Raw genomic sequence first — 19,238 nt, 5'->3', positions numbered from 1 at the left:
GGCTGGGTCCGTCAGGCTCCCGGAAAGGTGCTGGAATGGGTTCGTGCAATAGCTAGTAGTGGAAGAACATATTATAACCCAACTCTGAAGTCCCGGCTCAGCATCACCAGGGACACCTCCAAGAGCCAAGTTTATTTACAACTGAGCTCTGTGAATACATGGCCATGTATTACTGTGCAGGAGGCACAGTGAGAGGAAGTCGGTGTGAGCCCAGACACAAACCTCCCTGCAGGGGGCCAGTAGCCAGATGGTCTGTAGGGGATATTCAGGACCTACTCAGGTTAGTGACCCATCTTTTCGGTAGGTGCAGGGGAAGGAGTCAGGAAACAGTTTCCTCCCCGAAACTATGGTTTCCCCACCTGTTCAGTGCCTCTCTAAGGACCCCCATGGATAGTGATTCTAGGGAAAGTTCATGACTCTAAAACTGACTGCTTTTCCCAGGAAGGAGTTTTGACTGTGTTTCTGCATCTGTTCCAGGACAGGCTCCACAGTAATATTTCTTGATGAGACCTCTGTTTGCAGTTTGGGATACTATTTACTATTTATGGTCATCGGTAGCCAAGTTTAGAAATATTTAATGCAGGAAACTTTTCTCATTTTCAACCCCAGCCTGCCCCCTACCTTCAGATGAATTTCCAAACTTTTCATTCTCATGAGTGTAACGCAACCTAGGTTCACTCAATGCCTTTAACTGAGAATGACCCGGGTAATGTTGCACACATCAATATTAGCATCCATGCATTACAGGGGTAATTTTGTGTTACATCAAATGCTGTGTGTCACTAAGTGGGTATGTCTATAAATAGCTATCATTGATTACGGGCGTTCTAATTGCTCGGCCCTGGTTGTACAGTGGTTAAGTGCTGGGTTTGTGGTTAAGTGGTTAAGTTTGTGTCTGGGCTGGGTTGCTAACTAGAGATCAGCAGTTCAAACCAACCAGCATCTCTGAGGTACAAAGATGTAGTAGTTTGCTTCTGTAAACATTACAGTCTTGGAAACCCTATGGAGCAGTTCTATTCTATCCTATGTTAAATCTATGACTCAGAATTGACTCCATGGCAATATTTTTTTGTTTGCTTTTTTCCTTTTTTTTTCTTTTTTGCAGTTTTTGAGCAATGAAGCCCTGTTTGGGCAGTGGTTAAGCACTAAGATGGTAATCAGTCACTCAAGGAAGAAAGATGTGGAAGTCTGCTTTTTTAAGGATTTTAGCTTTAGAAACCCTATAAGGCTATTCTACTCTGTATTATACCAGTACTGTGTATTGAAATCAACACCATGGCAATGGTTATGTGCTCGGAATAGTGTTAAATTCTTTATTGGCATTTTATTATGTAATCATCATAAAAGTCTTATAAACCACATATTATGTGTTTCTCATTTTACAGACAAGGACACAGTAATTTGGAGAAATTAAAGAAAACTGCTTAGGTGCTTACTCGTCTTTGCCAAGAAATATGGAAGACAGCTTCCTGACCAACTGACTGAAAGAGACCCATATTTATGCCTATTCCCAAGAAAGGTGATCCAACCGAATGTGGAAATTATAGAACAATATCATTAATATCCCACATAAGCAAAATTTTGCTGAAGATCGTTCAAAAATTGCTGTAGCAGTATAACGACAAGGAACTGCCAGAAATTCAGGCTGGTTTCAGAAGAGGACATGGAGCCAAGGATATCAGTGCTGATGTCACATGGATCCTGGCTGAAAGCAGAGAATACCAAAAGTATGTTTACCTGTGTTTTATTGACTATGCAAAGGCATTCAACTGTGTGGGTCATAACAAATTATGGATAACATTGCGAAGAATGGGAATTCCAGAACACTTAATTATGTTCATGAGGAACCTTTGCACAGATCAAGAAGCAGTTGTTCAGACAGAACAAGGGGCTACTGATTGGTTTAAAGTCAGGAAAGGTGTGCGTCAGGGTTGTATTTTTTCACCACACCTATTCAATCTGTATGCTGAACAAATAATACAAGAAGCTGGACTATAGGAAGAACGGGGCATCAGAATTGGAGGAAAACTCATTAACAACCTGCGTTATGCAGATGACACAACCTTGCTTGCTGAAAATGAAGAGGACTTGAAGTACTTACTAATGAAGATCAAAGACCACAGCCTTCAGTATGGACTGCACCTCAACATAAAGAAAACAAAAATCCTCACAACTGGACCAATGAGCAACATCATGATAAACGGAGAAAAGATTGAAGTTGTCAAGGATTTCATATTGCTTGGATCTGCAATCAACGGCCATGGAAGCAGCAGTCAGGAAATCAAAAGACACATTGCTTTGGCTAAGTTTGCTGCAAAGGACCTCTTTAAGGTGTTGAAGAGCAAATATGTTACCTTGAAGACTAAGGTGTGCCTGCCCCAAGCCATGATATTTTGAAACGCAAATTATGCATGTGAAAGCTCTACAATGAATAAGGAATACAGAAGAAGAGTTGATGCCTTTGAATTGTGGTGTTGGTGAAGAATATTGAATATACCATGGACTGCCAAAAGAACAAACAAATCCATCTTGGAAGAAGTACAGCCAGAATGCTCCTTAGAAGCAAGGATGGCGAGACTGCGTCTTACATACTTTGGACATGTTGTCAGGAGGGATGAATCCCTAGGGAAGGGCATCATGCTTGGTAGAGTACAAGGCCAGGGGAAAAGAGGAAGACCCTCAGTGAGGTGGATTGACACAGTGGCTGCAACAATGAGTTAGATTTTCACACAAAAGAAGTCAGGATATTTATTTATTGAAATGCTGAGTAAGTCAGTTGGCAGCGGCAGCCCAGCTCTCAGCTTTGCAGAAACAGTTTCTAGTTCTATGGCTGTGACTGTTTTTGCACAGCTTTCCACCTCCCCTCCCCATAAGATGTTGCCCTCCCTGTGCTTCCTGCATGCTGAGCCCCCCCTGCAGCCCAGGCTCCTCCTGCCTCTCTACATGTGTTCACCCTACCTTCCCTCACTTTCTTTGCACAGAACACTGGCCTGAGCACCAGATTTCCAAATTGTTCACACATACAAAGATGGTACAATTGTTCTTGACAGGGCCAACATGGTTCTGTGGTGTGCCTTTGTAAATGGGAGAGTTGAGCAAGCCAGAATCTTGGCTGCTGTCATTCAGATGAGCTAGAAAATCTCAGACCTAGAAGTAACACAATGAAACAAGACAGAGCCTGTGTTGAATGGCTTCATGCACCTCTTGATTAGAAAAAAATGTAGGCTATGAATGACCCTACTGTCTCAGTGTGACTGAAATAAAGGAGCGGAAGGTGGTTGTAGAAAACAGGCTGGAAGGGGAAGAAGCCCAAGGTGCTCACAAGAACACCTCCTTGACCTCTCCCTGCACCTCCTCTGTTTGGTGGCCCTAAGTGCCCCCTGCAGCACACTCCCCTCGCAGTGGCAGGTTTGTGTCTGGGCTTGCACTGATTCCCCCATTGTGACTCTCACACAGCAATACATGGCTGTGTCCTTGGCAGTCATAAAGCTCAGCTGTAGGGAGAGCTACTTTTAGACATGTCCCTGGAAATGGGTAGTTGACTCTTCAGAGATAGAGCACTGGCTGTGCCTCTATTATGGCACATTTTCAGCAACCACTGCAGTACTTCCTTGAGGCAGGCAGATCTAGTTCCAACAGTAACCACTGATTGTGACATAGAATCCAAAAACAAACAGATGGGGAAAAGAATCTGGGAAGCCTTCACCAGCCCTGGGCCTGACATCTGCAGTCTCAGCTCGGAGAAAGCATCTGGGGAGAAGGACATCATGGTGAGTCTCTTCCATCGAAGACTCTGTAGGTCCTAGAGATCCTAAGACACCCAGAGAAGCAACCAGCAGGCAGAGGAGGGTCAACACTGTTTGATCATCTGAAGGATGCAGACCACCACACAAATCAGCCTGGCACCCAGATATCTGTAAAAGCCCCCAGACGAGATTTGCATGCGGGCTGGGGGATACAAGGGAGTACAAGGGACTGAGCTGGGTGACAGTCACCGGGTCTTCCTGGTTCCTGGTGATGGGTATGGGAAATCACAGAGCCTGCCTGGAGGTGGCCAGTCTCCAGGTATGGCTGAGCCATCTTGTGACCTGTGACTGTGGTGGGTCCTCCTGCTGTCTGTGCTGAACCCTCCTGCATGCCATGTGTGGGATCCATGGAGCAAACTCTGTGGAGCTTGGAGCCACATCCAACAATCAGGATTACTAAATCTTCTATAACTTGTCCTGGCAGGAGTGAGAGGGAAGGATGTAGAATAGGGGACACAGAGGGAGAAACAGGGAAGGAGGCTTGTTACAGCCATGGAGGGTCCTGTCATACATGATGTAGTGACAGGGAGGCAGAATGCAGAATGCAGAACTTGGTCCCCCAAACTCATCCCTCTGTGTTTGGCTTATGCTCCAGCTCTGGGTTGCTGGAACAGCTTTCTAATGGATATGTCCCCCAGGGTCACCAATTAAATTAAGAGATAATGTTAGGTTTTATATCCCAGCATTGATATAAGAACGTGACCTCATCCCTGTTAAGTCCTTATGAGGACTACTGCTATCACAGTACATCAATTGCAATTATTTTGGTGATAATTATTTTTAATTCAATGTGCCATCAAATCAAGTGGCTATCTTCAGACCTTCCTAACAAAAGGATTTATGACAATATTACGCAGCCTGATTTCTAAAACAGGAACTTAGTAACAGGCTGGAGTTCCACATGGGGACAGACCATTCGTTTTGTTTCACTCAGTCTCAGTTTAAAAAACAGATTGAAAACATTAAGCTCATAATCTACTGGCAGACATTAAGTACAAGTTATTTTTTTAATTTAATTTAAAATAAAAATATGTAAAAAAAAATCTGTAAATGTTATGATCTCAATCATGTATAAAACGGTCATAGAAAAAAAGACTGGAAAATTGTCCTTGACTCCATGCATTTCTACATCAAAACCCCCTTCGCTACTGTGAGGGCGTATGAAGAGTGTAACTTCTCAACAAGCACTTTCATGAATGAGGGATGTCAATGTGTTAGTATCACTACTACTAAGGTCCACAAGATGAGATGATGTGCTTCACTGTGTGATCTTCGGTTGCTAAAGCTGAATTCCAGAGTGTAATTCTCTGGCCCATCCAAATAATCAAAGCTTCTACTTATGTGGGCCCATCCTGTTGGAGTTACCATCTCCTCCACTTTTTTCTTTGTCTCCATCTCATCTATAGCTGTGTCAAGTACTAAAATGCTGGGGTTCTTTAACAGCTACAGTTTGAGTTTCCTGCCCCAGAAAGGGCCAAGTTCTTTGAGGGAACTCAGATGTGAATGAGCTCAATAGTTTCCATATTTTGAAACCCCCTGAAGTTCATAGAAAACACACACTTACAATGCTACTGGGCTGGCACCCATGAAATGTAGAAAACCAACCAAACCCTGAACTCCTAGGCCAATGTCTAAGGAAAGTAGATAAGAAATTAAAAAAAGAGGAAATAATTTGTGTTTTTCTTTCCCAAACGTGTCTATGAATCATGACCAAAGTCGTAAGTCCATGATTTCTGATTATAAAGAGAAAAGAAAAGAAAAAAAAAAAAAATCCATGAAGACATTAACTATGTCATCAGGCTTATCATTAATGGAATAACTTGTTTTTATGCCCTCACAAATTAAACTTCTGTGAAGAGGTTGCATTTCCCATCAATAACTAGTAAACTAGCAGCAGACTCCAGCTTAAGGACAATCATGAAGATGACTCATTCTGTTGCCTGTTTCCTTTTGTTCTGTGTGTTTTCTAACAAGAAGTTGCTGATCACATGGGTTTTATTCCAGCCTTGTAGTTCGGCCTGGGGCTGTGAGGAGGATGTGATGTGAGCTGACTCATAATATCCTGGAATACAGTCCCCACAGGGAAGAGATTGTTTGATTGGTTGGTTGGTAGGTTGGTTGTTTGATTCACTGCTTTGTCCTAGGTAAAGAAGAGTGCCTCTTGTGTCTGGCCTTCAGATCTCCAAAGGAATGAATGAGAGCCAATCAATCCATGCAGGTGCATTGGGACTCTGTGAGTGATGTAAGATAGCCAACGCTGTAATCTGGGGAGGTCCCAAACTCAACCCACACATGTGGCTGCCATCATTTGCACCTCTGTTATCTGCTTGCATCTAACTTGTCTCAGGAATTAGCTTTGGAGGAATCCCCTGTGGAGCTTCGGCCCCTGCTCATCCAACAGCTGTTCATGGTCCTCAGACCTTTTATCAGCCAGTGACACTGACAGTCAAATACCTTGTGTGGTTTCCTGTTTTAATGCATCTTCCCTGCCAGGGGACTCCAGAGCCTGCTGAGCTAGTATGATCTTGCTCCAGAAATGCCTGCCTCCTTCCTCTTTATCCTTCTAGTGGTGGTGGGTCTTCCATGAGGTCACTGTCAAGTAAACTGAATCACAGAGAATTCACAGGGGAACAGGGTGTTTAATGTGCTTTCTTCCTTTCATCTCCAGTTGTCCTATCAGAGCCCTGGAGCCATAGTTTTTAAGCACTCAGCTGCTAACCAGAAGTTCAGTAGTTTGAACCCACCAGTGGCTTCTCTGGTGAAAGATATGCCAGTCAGATCCCATAGTGTTTACACCTTGAATAACATTTGAGCAGTTCTACCCTGCCCTATAGAACCACTCTAACTTGCTATGGACTCAGGGGCAATGGGTGTGGTGAGTTCTGTCCCAGTTATAGCTGAAAGAGTCAGGCATTTAGATAGTGAGTTACTCAAATACCCTCCCCCTCACCTGCACCATCTCTGCTGACTCAGTCTCCTGAACTACTGCTACTTGGAACTGGATCAGGCAGACCCCAGAATGAGGCCTTCAGTGAGTAGGAAGGATGTACTACAGGCCTGGGTGGTACAGAGAGTATGCACTGTCTCTCCAAGGCCGACTAGTCATCCACCCTGACATGTCCAATGAAAAGTATCCCTATAGCTGAGTTCTGGGACTGCTGAGGACGCAGACATATATGACTCTGCCAGGGACACAGTGAGGGGAAGAAAATATAAGCACATAAATCTGCCTACAGGGCAACCGGAGGGGGTGCTGAGACCACAGAGCACAGACCCCAGAACCAGGAGCAGGTATAGTATTGAGGAAAAATGCACTTTCATACTGGGTTTCAGTTAGCTTTACTTGAACTGCCCAGCAACAGATTCACAGGAAACGTATTTACAATTTGGAGGACTGTATTATTTTCTCTTAATCTCAAAAAAAAAAAACAACCTTTTTTTTTCACATTGTATACTGGGGTGCGCACACAATCATCCATCCCTTGTCACGTTAACAAGGATGACTTTCAGAGCAGTTCCCATTGTGATGAAGGGAAAACAAGTTTTTTAGTTTTTTTTTTTTTTTGCTTCGAGAATCATATCACTTTTTTCAGAAAAGAAAATTTTCTATACATGCCTTTTTCTACCTATGGGTCCTTTGTCTGTCTTTTTGTAAAAAAAAAAAAGAAGATAAAATTCACATAATGTAGAATTAAGTATTTTGAAGTCTATAGCTCAGCGGCATTTAGTGCATTCACAATGTTGTGCAACAATCAACTCTTTCTAGTTCCACGACACACTCATCACCCGAAGTGGAAACCGGGAACTCATTAAACAGTCACTTCCCTTCTACACCTCCTTCCATCTCTTGGTAACCGCTAATATATGTGTTCTCCTTAAGGAATTTCAGGGCCACTGAAATACCACCCTTGGGAGATGCCGATCTGGGGTCCATAGGGCGCGTGTCAGGTGATAAGAAGAGCTTTCATGATCCTAAGCAGAACTTTGCATTTCTGTGTCTTCAGCCTGGTGTTTTAATGTGCTTTCAAGACAAGGAAATGGTTCTGCTGTTCAACTCTGTGAGATATTGGGTAGGTGTCTCATGGCATCATTATCACAAATCTCCCCACAAGGCCCTTGCTCTTCTCTCTTTTGAATAGAGGAAGGTTTACGTACTAGTTGCTCTTGGCATTCGTGCATTTTTTTCTATTAAAAACAATATGTCAATATTTAAGAGTTCAATTTAGAAATTCCAGAATTCAGGAGAAATGGTGCATAGATAGTGTGTGCATCTGGCCAAAGACAGAAGGAAATAATCAAAGAAGAAATAAAGTTTTCTATGTAAAACGTCATGACGAAATTCAGGCCCGAGAGAGGATTTAAAAATAGAAAAAGACAGTGAAGAAATAAATCTTTACAACATCCTACTTCTTAGGGTGAAAGTAGAGGGCTTCAGGGCAGTTCCAAGCAGACCAAAGATAAGCTGTATTATCAGCACCCCACCCAATGAATGAGTTTTTATAATCCTCAGGTCATGAATTAGAAGAAAGGAATTTCATGAGGAACACTTCTGTTGCTATGTAGAGAATATGTGTAAGGAAGAGAGGATCTGATGGGATGAAGAATTATTTTACCAAGGGTTTTGGTCTTTGTCCCTGGAATCTGAGAGGTAGGTTCTACAATATTGAGATATGCTGACTGAGTGGAGTGCTTTGTTTATTAAGACAACCCTGGGCTTGGTGAATGAAAGACCCAGGCAGAGGACTGTTTTCTCAAAGGAACAGACAACATCCTTTATCCAGTGAGAATGCTAGAGAAAGGGGCCTCCCTTCACTCTTTTTCACCTCGCACATGCAAATACACCTCCCACATGCAAATCCCTGTTAGCTAGCCAGATGAACTCGCAGCACACATTGACTTAAATTCAGGTTCCTCCTGGAGTGGGAGAACATTATCTGGAAGACATGGATCTCATCCACGGGAACATGAAGCACCTATGGGTCTTTCTCTTCTTGGTAGCAACTCCCAGAGGTGACTGTCTCAGAGATTCAGACATGAAGTGATGGGGATGGTGCATCTGAGCATAACTCACTGTGGTTCTCTTTGTCGCCAGGTATTTTGTCTCAGGTGCAGCTGAAGGAGTCAGGCCCAGGAGTGGTGAAGCCCTCGCAGACCCTGTCCCTCACCTGTGCTCTCTCTGGATTCTCTTTCAGCAGCTATGCTATAAGCTGGGTCCGCCAGGCTCCCGGAAAGGGGCTGGAATGGGTTGGTGTAATAGATAGTGATGGAAGCACAAATTATAACCCAACTCTGAAGTCCCGGCTCAGCATCACCAAGGACACCTCCAAGAGCCAAGTTTATTTAAAACTGACCTCTGTGAATCCTGAGGACACGGCCATATATTACTGTGCAGGAGGCACAGTGAGGGGAAGTCAGTGTGAGCCCAGACACAAACCTCTCTGCAGGGGCCCTGGAGCCAGATGGTCTGTAGGGGATATTCAGGACCCACTAAGCTTATTGGCCCATCTTTTCAGCAGGTGCAGGGGAAGGAGTCAGGAAATGGTTTCCTCTCAGAAGCTATGGTTTCCCCACTTGTTCAGTGCCTCCCTAGGGACCTCAATGCTTAGTGATTCTAGGAAACCTTCCTGACTCTAAAACTGACTGCTTTTCACAGGAAGGAGTTTTGTCTGTCTTTCTGCATCTGTTCCAGGACAGGCTCTACAGTAATATTTCTTGATGAGACCTCTGTTTGCAACTTGGGATACTATTTAGTGTCATTGGTAGCCAATTTTAGAAATATTTAATGCAGGAAATTTTTCTCATTTTCAACCCCAGTCTGCTCCCTACCTTCAGATGAATTTCCATATTTTTCATTCTCGTGAGTGCTCCTCAACCTAGGTTCACTCAATGCCTTTAACTTAGAATGACCTGGGTAATATGCATGTCAATATTAGCATCCATGCGTTACAGGAGTAATTTAGTGTTTCTTAAAATGCTTTGTGTCATTAAGTGAGTGTTTCTATTAATAGCTACCATTGATTAATGGCATTCTATCTGATGGGCCCTTGTTGTGCAGTGCTTAAGCTTGGGTTGCTAACTGGAGGTCAGCAGTTCAAACCAACCAACATCTCTGATGGTCAAAGATGTAGTAGTCTGCTTCTGTGAACATTACAGCCTTGGAAACCCTATGGAGCAGTTGTATTCTATCCTATAGAGACTCTAGGAGTCAGAATTAACTCTGCAGCAATTTTTTCTTTTCCTGTTTTTGAGCAAAAAAGCCCTGTTTCTACAGTGGTTAAGCACTCAGATGGTAATCAGTCACTCAAAGAAGAAAGATGTGAAAGTCTGTTTTTTTAAGGATTTTAGATTTGAAAACCCTATGGCGCTATTGTACTCTATATTATAGTGGTACTGTGTATTGAAATCAACTCCAAGGTAATGGTTATGTGCTGGGTATAGTGTTAAATTCTTTATTGGCATTTTATTATTTAATCATCATAAAGGTCTTATAAACCACGTATTATGTGTTTCTCATTTTACAGAGAAGGACACAGTAATTCTGAGAAATTAAAGAAAACTGCTTAGGTGCTTACATATCTATGCCAAGAAATACGGAAGACAGCTTCCTGACGAACTGACTGGAAGAGATCCATATTTATGCTTATTCCCAACAAAGGTGATCCAACCGAATGTGGAAATTATAGAACAATATCATTAATATCCCACATAAGCAAAATTTTGCTGAAGATCTTTCAAAAATTGCTGTAGCAGTATATCGACAGGGAACTGCCAGAAATTCAGGCTGGTTTCAGAAGAGGACGTGGAGCCAAGGATATCAGTGCTGATGTCACATGGATCCTGGCTGAAAGCAGAGAATACCAAAAGTATGTTTACCTGTGTTTTATTGACTATGCAAAGGCATTCAACTGTGTGGGTCATAACAAATTATGGATAACATTGCGAAGAATGGGAATTCCAGAACACTTAATTGTGCTCATGAGGAACCTTTAAATAGATCAAGTGGCAGTTTTTCGAACAGAACAAGGGGATCCTAAGTGGTTTAAAGTCAGGAAAGGTGTGCGTCAGGGTTGTATTTTTTCACCACACCTATTCAAACTGTACACTAAACAAATAATCCAAGAAGCTGGACTATATGAAGAACTGAGTATCAGAATTGGAGGAAAACTCATTAACAACCTGCGTTATGCAGATGACACAACCTTGCTTGCTGAAAGTGAAGAGGACTTGAAGTGCTTACTAATGAAGATCAAAGACCACAGCCTTTAGAATGGAATGCTCCTCAACATAAAGAAAACAAAAATCCTCACAACTGGACCAATGAGCAACATCATGATAAACGGAGAATAGATTGAAGTTGTCAAGGATTTCATTTTGCTTGGATCTGCAATCAACAGCCATGGAAGCAGCAGTCAGGAAATCAAAAGACACATTGCTTTGGCTAAGTTTGCCGCACAGGACGTCTTTAAGGTGTTGAAGAGCAAATATGTTTCCTTGAAGACTAAGGTGTGTCTGCCCCAATCCATGATATTTTCAATCGCATCTTATGCATGTGAAAGCTGGACAATGAATAAGGAATACTGAGGAAGAATTGATGTCTTGGAATTGTAGTGTTGGTGAAGAATATTGAATATACCATGGACAGCCAGAAGAACAAACAAATTCTTCTTGGAAGAAGTACAACCAGAATGTTCCTTAGAAGCAAGGATGGCGAGACTGCGTCTTACATACTTTGGACATGTTGTCAGGAGGGACGAGTCCCTAGGGAAGGACATCATGCTTGGTAGAGTACAAGGCCAGTGGAAAAGAGGAAGACCCTCAATAAGGTGAATTGACACAGTGGCTGCAACAATGAGCTCAATCATAACAATGATTGTAAGGATGGCTCAGCACAGGGCAGTGTTTCATTCTGTTGTGCATAGGGGTGCTGTGAGTAGGAACGGACTTGACGGCACCTAACAACAGTCTTTATGGGAACAAATCTCCAGGTCTTTCTCCTACAGAGCAGCAGGGAGGGTTTGATTTTTGAACCTTTTAAGTTAGCAGCCAAGCCATTAACCATTTTGCCTCCCGGGCTCCAGGGGAGGATTAACCAGTACGCAAGACATGCATGGGATTACTTGTGTTTACTTACAAATCTGTGGAACACAATAAAAATCCATGTGATTTTATAGATTTTACAGGTTACACTTCACCACCAGCATTTCCAACAGGTTGATAGGGCTATTTGAATACAGTAAAATCTTCAAAAGCTAGAAATTTTGTAAGACTGAAACCTATCAGTCATAAAAAACTCACTGGGTGTTTATGAGGTAGAATTCTTAATAGAGAAAGTGGTAGAAAAATGGTAAGCACCTTGTCAAAGGTGGAAACTTATGAGACCCAGAAAAAGAGTCTCATCGATTTCCAGCTCTCAACGGTTAGAGTGAATAAAAAAAAGAAAAAAACATACATATTATATTCTTATTTGCTTAGCATTTATTCTGTCGACCACAGAGGGAAGAATGTGTTGGAGTATCCAAATACAATGAAAATTTGTCTTTTTCATTTTTTAGTTCCATTATTTAGGACTGTTACATCTTTGAGAGTTGACAAGTTTATTTTTAAGTAATGCCCATCTTATCCCTAATAATCATCATTTTATTTAAAAGCCTGGAAACCCTGATGGTGTAGTGGTTAAGTGCTATGGCTAATAACCAAAGTGCCAGCAGTTCAGATCTGCCAGTCACTCCTTGGAAACTCTACGGAGCAGTTCTACTCCGGTCCTATAGGCTTGCTATGAGTTGGAACTGACTTGATGGCAAAGTGTTTGGTGTTTGGGTTGCTATGAGTCGGAATCGACTTGATGGCAACGTGTTTGGTTTGGGAGTTTTATTTAGAAGTCTACTCTGTCTGAAAATAATATTGCTACTCAAGGTTTTTTTGTTTTGTTTTTTGGTCCATTTTTTCATGGTAATGTTTCTCTATATTTTACTTTTCACCTTTCCACATATGTGTATTTAAAGCGATTTTCTGGCAATAATATATTTCTTCTATTGTTTTTTTAATTCAGTGTGTAAATTAGTTTTTAAATGGTAATTTTATATTATTTTCATTCAAAATTATTATTGATACTTGGATTAAAATCTAGTACCTTGCTAGCTGTTTTATATTTGTTGTGATTTGTTTTACTTCTTTTATTTCTCTCTTTCTGCTACCTCTTGTTCTAACTTAGCATTTAAGGACACTATTTGTAACTCTTCTATTGACATGTTATGTATTTTCTTTTTGAAAAAAGATTTTAATTGGTTACTCTTCAGTTTACCATATGCATTTTTAAAACACTCTTACTCTGTCTTCAAATTGTTTTAAGCCCCTTCTTTTATAGTATAAGTGTGTCTTAATAATATATAGGTGTTGAGCCAATATCTGAATTCAAAAACAAAAGCAAAAGTTACACACAGGCATTTTATAGAATAATAGTTTACTCACATAGACAAGAGACGGAGCAGGGATAATTTCAATAGTGGGTGCTGGTCCCCTATAGCGAGCGGTTCTCATTCTACAGTCGAGGCAGGGATGGTGGTCTGCACACACCCCTCTTTGTACTGCCCTTGATGGACACCATTCCCTCCCATCCAGCAACAGATACAGAAATGGGGCTGTTCAGGTGCTATGTGACATGCATGCAGTAGCAGTTTCTGAGAATGTTGACATGTGCTCAGGGCAAGACTTAAGGAATGAATTCTAGACCATGAGTTACTATGAGATGTGTTTTGGGTCAAGAAGCACAGGGAAAGTAAGTCAGTCCACACACTCATCTCATCAAGTGGCCAGACCGACACATCTTCTAAGCACAAAGTTCAGTTGAGGGCTATGCAGAAACGTAGCAGACTCCGCTTGGACTGTACCCTTCCACAATATCCAATTCCTTCTCCCCATCCCTAGTTAACTTTTGAATATGTTACAAGCATACAATGCATAGTGTCTTAGTTATCCAGCACTGCTATAACAGAAAGGCCACAAATGGATGGCTTTAAGAAAGGTAAGTTTATTCTCTCACTGTCTAGTGGGCTGCAAGTCGAAATTCAGGGTGTCAGCTCCAGGGAAGTCTTTCTCTCTGTGTCGGCTCTGGGGAAAAGTCCTTCTGGCCAATCTTGCCCTGGACTAGGAGCTTCTTTGTGCAGGAGGATCAGGTCCAAAGGATGCGCTCTGCTCCTGTTGCCGCTCTTCTTGATGGTATGAGGCCCCATGTCTCTCTGTTCGCTTTGCTCTTTTATATCTCTAAGGACATTGGCTTAAGACACTCTCTAACCTTATCGACCTCATGAATATAACTACTTCTAATCCACTGTATTACATCATAGAGACAGGATTTACAACACATAGGAAAAGCATGTAAAATGGTGGATGATCACATAAAATGGTGGACAGCCACCCAATACTCAGAATCATGGCCCAGCTAAGCTGCACAGATATTTTGGGGGGAAAAATACAACTTATGACACACAGCTATTATTATTTTTGAAAGAATTATCTTTTAGAGCAATTAAATTAACACATTTCTAAATATAACCTATTTTTATTCCATACTTGACACTTTCTATAGATTTTCGTTTCTGGTTTATATTACAATCCTCTTTCTGTAGAATATTTTTGATCATTTTTTGACAGGTTATTGTGCTAGCAACAATTTAATTCAGTTTCTGGCTATCTGAGAAAATGTTCATCTATCATTTACTTAAAAAAAAATTGTAGTGGTAAATGTACATGCAACAAAAAATTTGTCTTTTTAACCTTTCTATATGTACAATCTAGCAACAAGTGACTTAGCATGTTGACCAACTATTACCACTACCTGTTTCAAAATTTTCCCATCACTTTTAACAGACGCTCAGGATATATAATTCTAGGCTGACTTTTGTTCACTCCCAACATGAAATGCATGACTTCACCATTTCATTACTTCAATGGATTTGAATATAAATCTGCTTTATTTGTTTTCACTGTTTCTCTGTAAGTAAAGTAGCTTACTTTCCAAACAGGATTTCTTTGTCTCTGGATCAAAGCAAGATTTATATTTTTAATCATTATTTCATTGTGGTACAATTTACATAGCTTAGTTATCTAGTGCTACTATAACAGAAATACCACAAGCTAATGGCTTTAACAAACTGAAATGTATTCTCTCACAGTTTAGGAGGATAGAAGTCCAGAATCAGGGTTGCAGCTCCAGGGGAAGGCTTTCTCTCTCTGTCAGCTCCAGGGGAAGGTCCTTGTCATCAATCTTCCCAGGGATTCTGGGTCCAAAGGACACACTCACTCTTCTTTCCTGTTGGCATGAATTTCCCCTTCACTCAGCTCCATTCTCTCTTTTATATCTCAAAAAAAAGTTAGCTCAATATGTACCCACAACCGCCTCTTATCTGGCCTCAATAACATCATAGAGAGTAGGGATTTCAACACACAGGATAATCGCATCAGATCACAAAATGGCAGACAACCACACAATACTGAGAATCACAGCCTAGACAAGTTGACACACATTTTGGGTGGGGACACAATTCAATACAGAACGTAAACTTTGCGTTTTAACTGGCTTTATCTGTTAATATGATGACATTGATTAGATTAAAAATGTTCAACAACTTTTATCACTATTGACTTCTAAAATTTTTCATCATTCCAAACAGAAACTCCATATCCATTAAGCAATAACTACTCGTCCTCCTCTTCCCCTCAGACTATGACAACTGCCAACCTGCCTTCTGCCTATTCTAGGTAATTCATGTAACAGAATCCATACACTATTTCTCATTTTGTGTTTGCCTTATTTTACTAGGCATAATATTGTCAAGATTCATCCATATCAGAACAGGTATCAGAACTTAGTTCCTCTTCACATGCTGATGATTTTACACTGTACATATACACCACTTTTTTTAAATCAGCTATCTGTCAATGTGAACTTGCATCATTTCACTTTTTTGTAAATAATTTTTTATTGTGCTTTAAGTGAAGGTTTACGAATCAAGTCAGTCTCTCACATAAAAACTTATATGCAACTAGCTACATATTCCTAATTTCTCTCCCCCCCCATGAGACAGCCTGCTACCTCCTTCCACTCTCTCTTTTCGTGACCATTTTGCCAACTTCTAAGCCCCTCTACCCTCCCATCTCCCCTCCAGGCAGGAGATGCCAACATAGTCCCAAGTGTCCACCTGAACCAACTAGCACACGCCTCACCAGCATCCCTCCAACGCATTGTTCAGTCCACTCCATGTCTGACGAGTTGGCTTTGGGGATGGTTCCTGTAGTGGGCCAACAGAAGGTCTGAGGGCCACGATCACCAGGGTCATTCTAGTCTCAGTCAGACCATTAAGTCTGGTCGTTTTTATGAGAATTTGGGGTCTGCATCCCACTGTTCTCCTGCTCCCTCAGGGGTTCTCTGTTGTGCTCCCTGTCAGGGCAGTCATCGGTTGTGGCTGGACACCATCTAGTTCTTCTGGTCTCAGGATGATGTAATCTCTAGTTCATGTAGCCCTTTCTGTCTCTTGGGCTCATTATTATCTTGTGTTCCTGGTGTTCTTCATTCCCCTTTGATCTAGGTGACTTGAGACTCATTGATGCATGTTAGATGGCCGCTTGCTGGCAATTAGGACCCCAGACGTTAAAGTGGGTTGCAGAATGTTTTCTTAATAGATATTATTATGCCAATTGACTTAGATGTCCCCTGAAACCATGGTCCCCAAACCCCTGCTTCTGCTTCACTGGCCTTCAAAGTATTCGGTTTCTTCCGGAAACTGCTTTGCTTTGGTTTAGTCCAGTTGTGCTGACCTCCACAGTGTTGAGGGTTGTCCTTCTCTTCACCTAAAGTAGTCGTTGACTAATATCTATTCAGTAAATACCCTCTCCCTCCCTCCCCCCTCTCATAACCACAAAAGAGTGCGTTCTTCTCAGTTTAAACTATTTCTCAGGATCCAATAATAGTGGTCTTATACAATATTTTTCCTTTTGCATCTGACTAATTTCACTCAGCATAATGCCTTCCAGGTTTCTCTATGTTAGGAAATGTTTTGAAGATTCATCACTGTTTTTTATCAATGCATATAATATACCATAATTTATTTATCCATTCATCCATTGATGGGCACCTTGGTTGCTTCCATCTTTTTGCTTTTGTAAACAGTGCTGTAATAAACATGAGACATGGGTGTGCATATATCTGTTCGTGTAAAGGTTCTTATTTCTCTAGGATATATTCCAAGGAGTAGGATTGCTGGATCATATGGTTGTTCTATTTCTAGCTTTTTAAGGAAGCACCAAATCGATTTCCAAAGTAGTTGTACCATTTTAGATTCCCACCCATAGTGTATAAGAGTTCCAATCTCTCCACAGCCTCTCCAACATTTAGTATTTTGTGCTTTTTGGATTAGTGCCAGCCTTGTTGGAGTGAGATGAGATCTCATTGTAGTTTTGATTTGCATTTCTCTGATGGCTAATGATCTTGAGGATTTCCTCGTGTCAGATGCCTGAATGTCTTCGTTAGTGAAGTGCCTGTTTAGATCCTTTGCTCATTTTTTAATTTGGTTGTTTTTTCTTTTTGTGGTTGAGTTTTAGCAGTCATGTAGATTTTAGAGATCAGGTGCTGGTCAGAGATGTCGTAGATGAAAATTTTTTCCCAGTCTGTAGGTGGTCTTTTCACTCTTATGGTGAAGTCTTTAGGTGAGCATAGGTGTTTGATTTTTAGGAGCCCCCGTTTATCTGGTTTCTCTTCGGCATTTTTAGTAAAGTTTTGTGTTCTGTTTACGCCATGTATTAGGGCTCCTAACGTTGCCCGTATGTTTTCTTCCATGATCTTTATTGTTTTAGATTTTATGTTTAGATCTTTGATCCATCTGGAGTTAGTTTTTGTGCATGGTGTGAGGTATGGGTCCTGTTTCATTTTTTTGCAGGTGAATATCCAGTTATGCCAGCACCATTTGTTAAAAAGACTGTCTTTTCCCCAATTAACTGACACTGGGCCTTTGTCAAATATCAGCTGCTCATATGTAGATGGATTTATATCTGGGTTCTCAAATCTGTCCATTGGTCTATGTGTCTGTTGTTGTGCCACTACCAGGCTGTTTTGACTACTGTGGTGGTACAATACGTTCTAAAACCAAGTAGAGTGAGGCCGCCCACTTTGTTCTTCTTTTTTAGTAATGCTTTACCTATCCGGTGTTTCTTCCCCTTCCATATGAAGTTCATGATTTGTTCCTCCATCTCATTAAAAAAGCCTTCGGAATTTGGATCGGAAGTGCATTGTATGTATAGATGGCTTTTGGTGGAATAGACATTTTTATTATGTGAAGTCTTCCTATCCACAAGCAAGGTATGTTTTTCCACTTATGTAGGTCCCTTTTAGTTTCTTGCAGTAGTACCTTGTAGTTTTCTTTGTATAGGTCTTTACATCTTTGGTAAGATTTATTCCTAAGTATTTTATCTTCTTGGGGGCTACTGTGAAAGGTATTGATTTGGTGATTTCCTCTTCAATGTTCTATGCACCCTATCATTGGGTGCATAAATATTTAATATGGTTATCTCTTCCTAGTAAATTATCCCTTTAATCATTATATATTGTCCTTCTTTATCCTTTGTGGTGGATTTAACTTTAAAAGTCTATTTTGTCAGAAATTAATATTGCCACTCCTGCTCTTTTTTGATTGTTGTTTGCTGGATATATTCTTTTCCATCCTTTGAGTTTTAGTTTATTTGTGTCTCTACGTCTAAGGTGTGTCTCTTTTAGGCGGCATATAGACAGATTGTGTTTTTTTAATCCAGTCTGCAACTCTCTGTCTCTTTATTGGTGCATGTAGTCCATTTACATTCAGCGTAATTATAGATAAGTATGTTTTGCTTTTTTTTTAATGAGTTTAGTGCTTCCATTTGGATGACATTTTTTGTGTGTTGTTGACAATTTCATTTTTCCATTTATTTTTTTGTGCTGAGAAATTTTTCTTTGCAGAATGTGTGTTCTTCCTTTTCATACTAATTGAATTTATTTTTGCTGAGTCATTATGTTTATCTTGGTTTTTGTTTTGAAGTATGGAATTGTTAGGCCTCTTTGTGGCTACCTCAATATTTACCATTATTTGACTACGTAAAAACCTACCTTGTATAGCCTTGGTTTCCTGTCCATATGTAAGATCTATGCTTCCTGTATTTAGCCCCTCTTTTTTGACTATTGTAATCTTTTACATAATGAAATCAGTGATTCTCTTTTGAGCAATTTTTTTTTAATTAATCATATTTTGTTTTTGTGAGTTCCGTATCTGAGTTGATATCAGGATGTTCTGATCTGTGACCTTGTGTTGTGTTGGTGTCTGAGATTATTGATTTTCTGACCCAAGAATTTCCTTTAGTAATTCTTGCAGTTTTGGTTTGGTTTTTGCAAATCCTCTAAGCTTGTGTTTA

The 19,238-nt window shown here is 40.8% G+C and overlaps 1 long non-coding RNA gene and 1 gene segment (V, D, J or C); one reads left to right on the top strand and one right to left on the bottom strand.

Annotated features, from left to right (window-relative positions):
• Positions 1-19,238, top strand: part of LOC126064595 (immunoglobulin heavy variable 4-38-2-like) — a 267,760-nt gene that overhangs the window by 178,614 nt on the left and 69,908 nt on the right.
• LOC126064711 (uncharacterized) overlaps positions 78-19,238 on the bottom strand; it is an 81,395-nt gene continuing 62,234 nt past the window's right edge. The window contains exon 2 of the long non-coding RNA XR_007514602.1: positions 78-116. This is a non-coding gene — a long non-coding RNA (uncharacterized LOC126064711). The remainder of the gene's footprint in view (positions 117-19,238) is intronic.

This window comes from Elephas maximus, chromosome 21 (assembly GCF_024166365.1).
Source record: "Elephas maximus indicus isolate mEleMax1 chromosome 21, mEleMax1 primary haplotype, whole genome shotgun sequence".
In the NCBI taxonomy this organism is placed as follows: domain Eukaryota; kingdom Metazoa; phylum Chordata; class Mammalia; order Proboscidea; family Elephantidae; genus Elephas; species Elephas maximus.
This window is presented reverse-complemented; position numbering and strand designations above follow the sequence as displayed.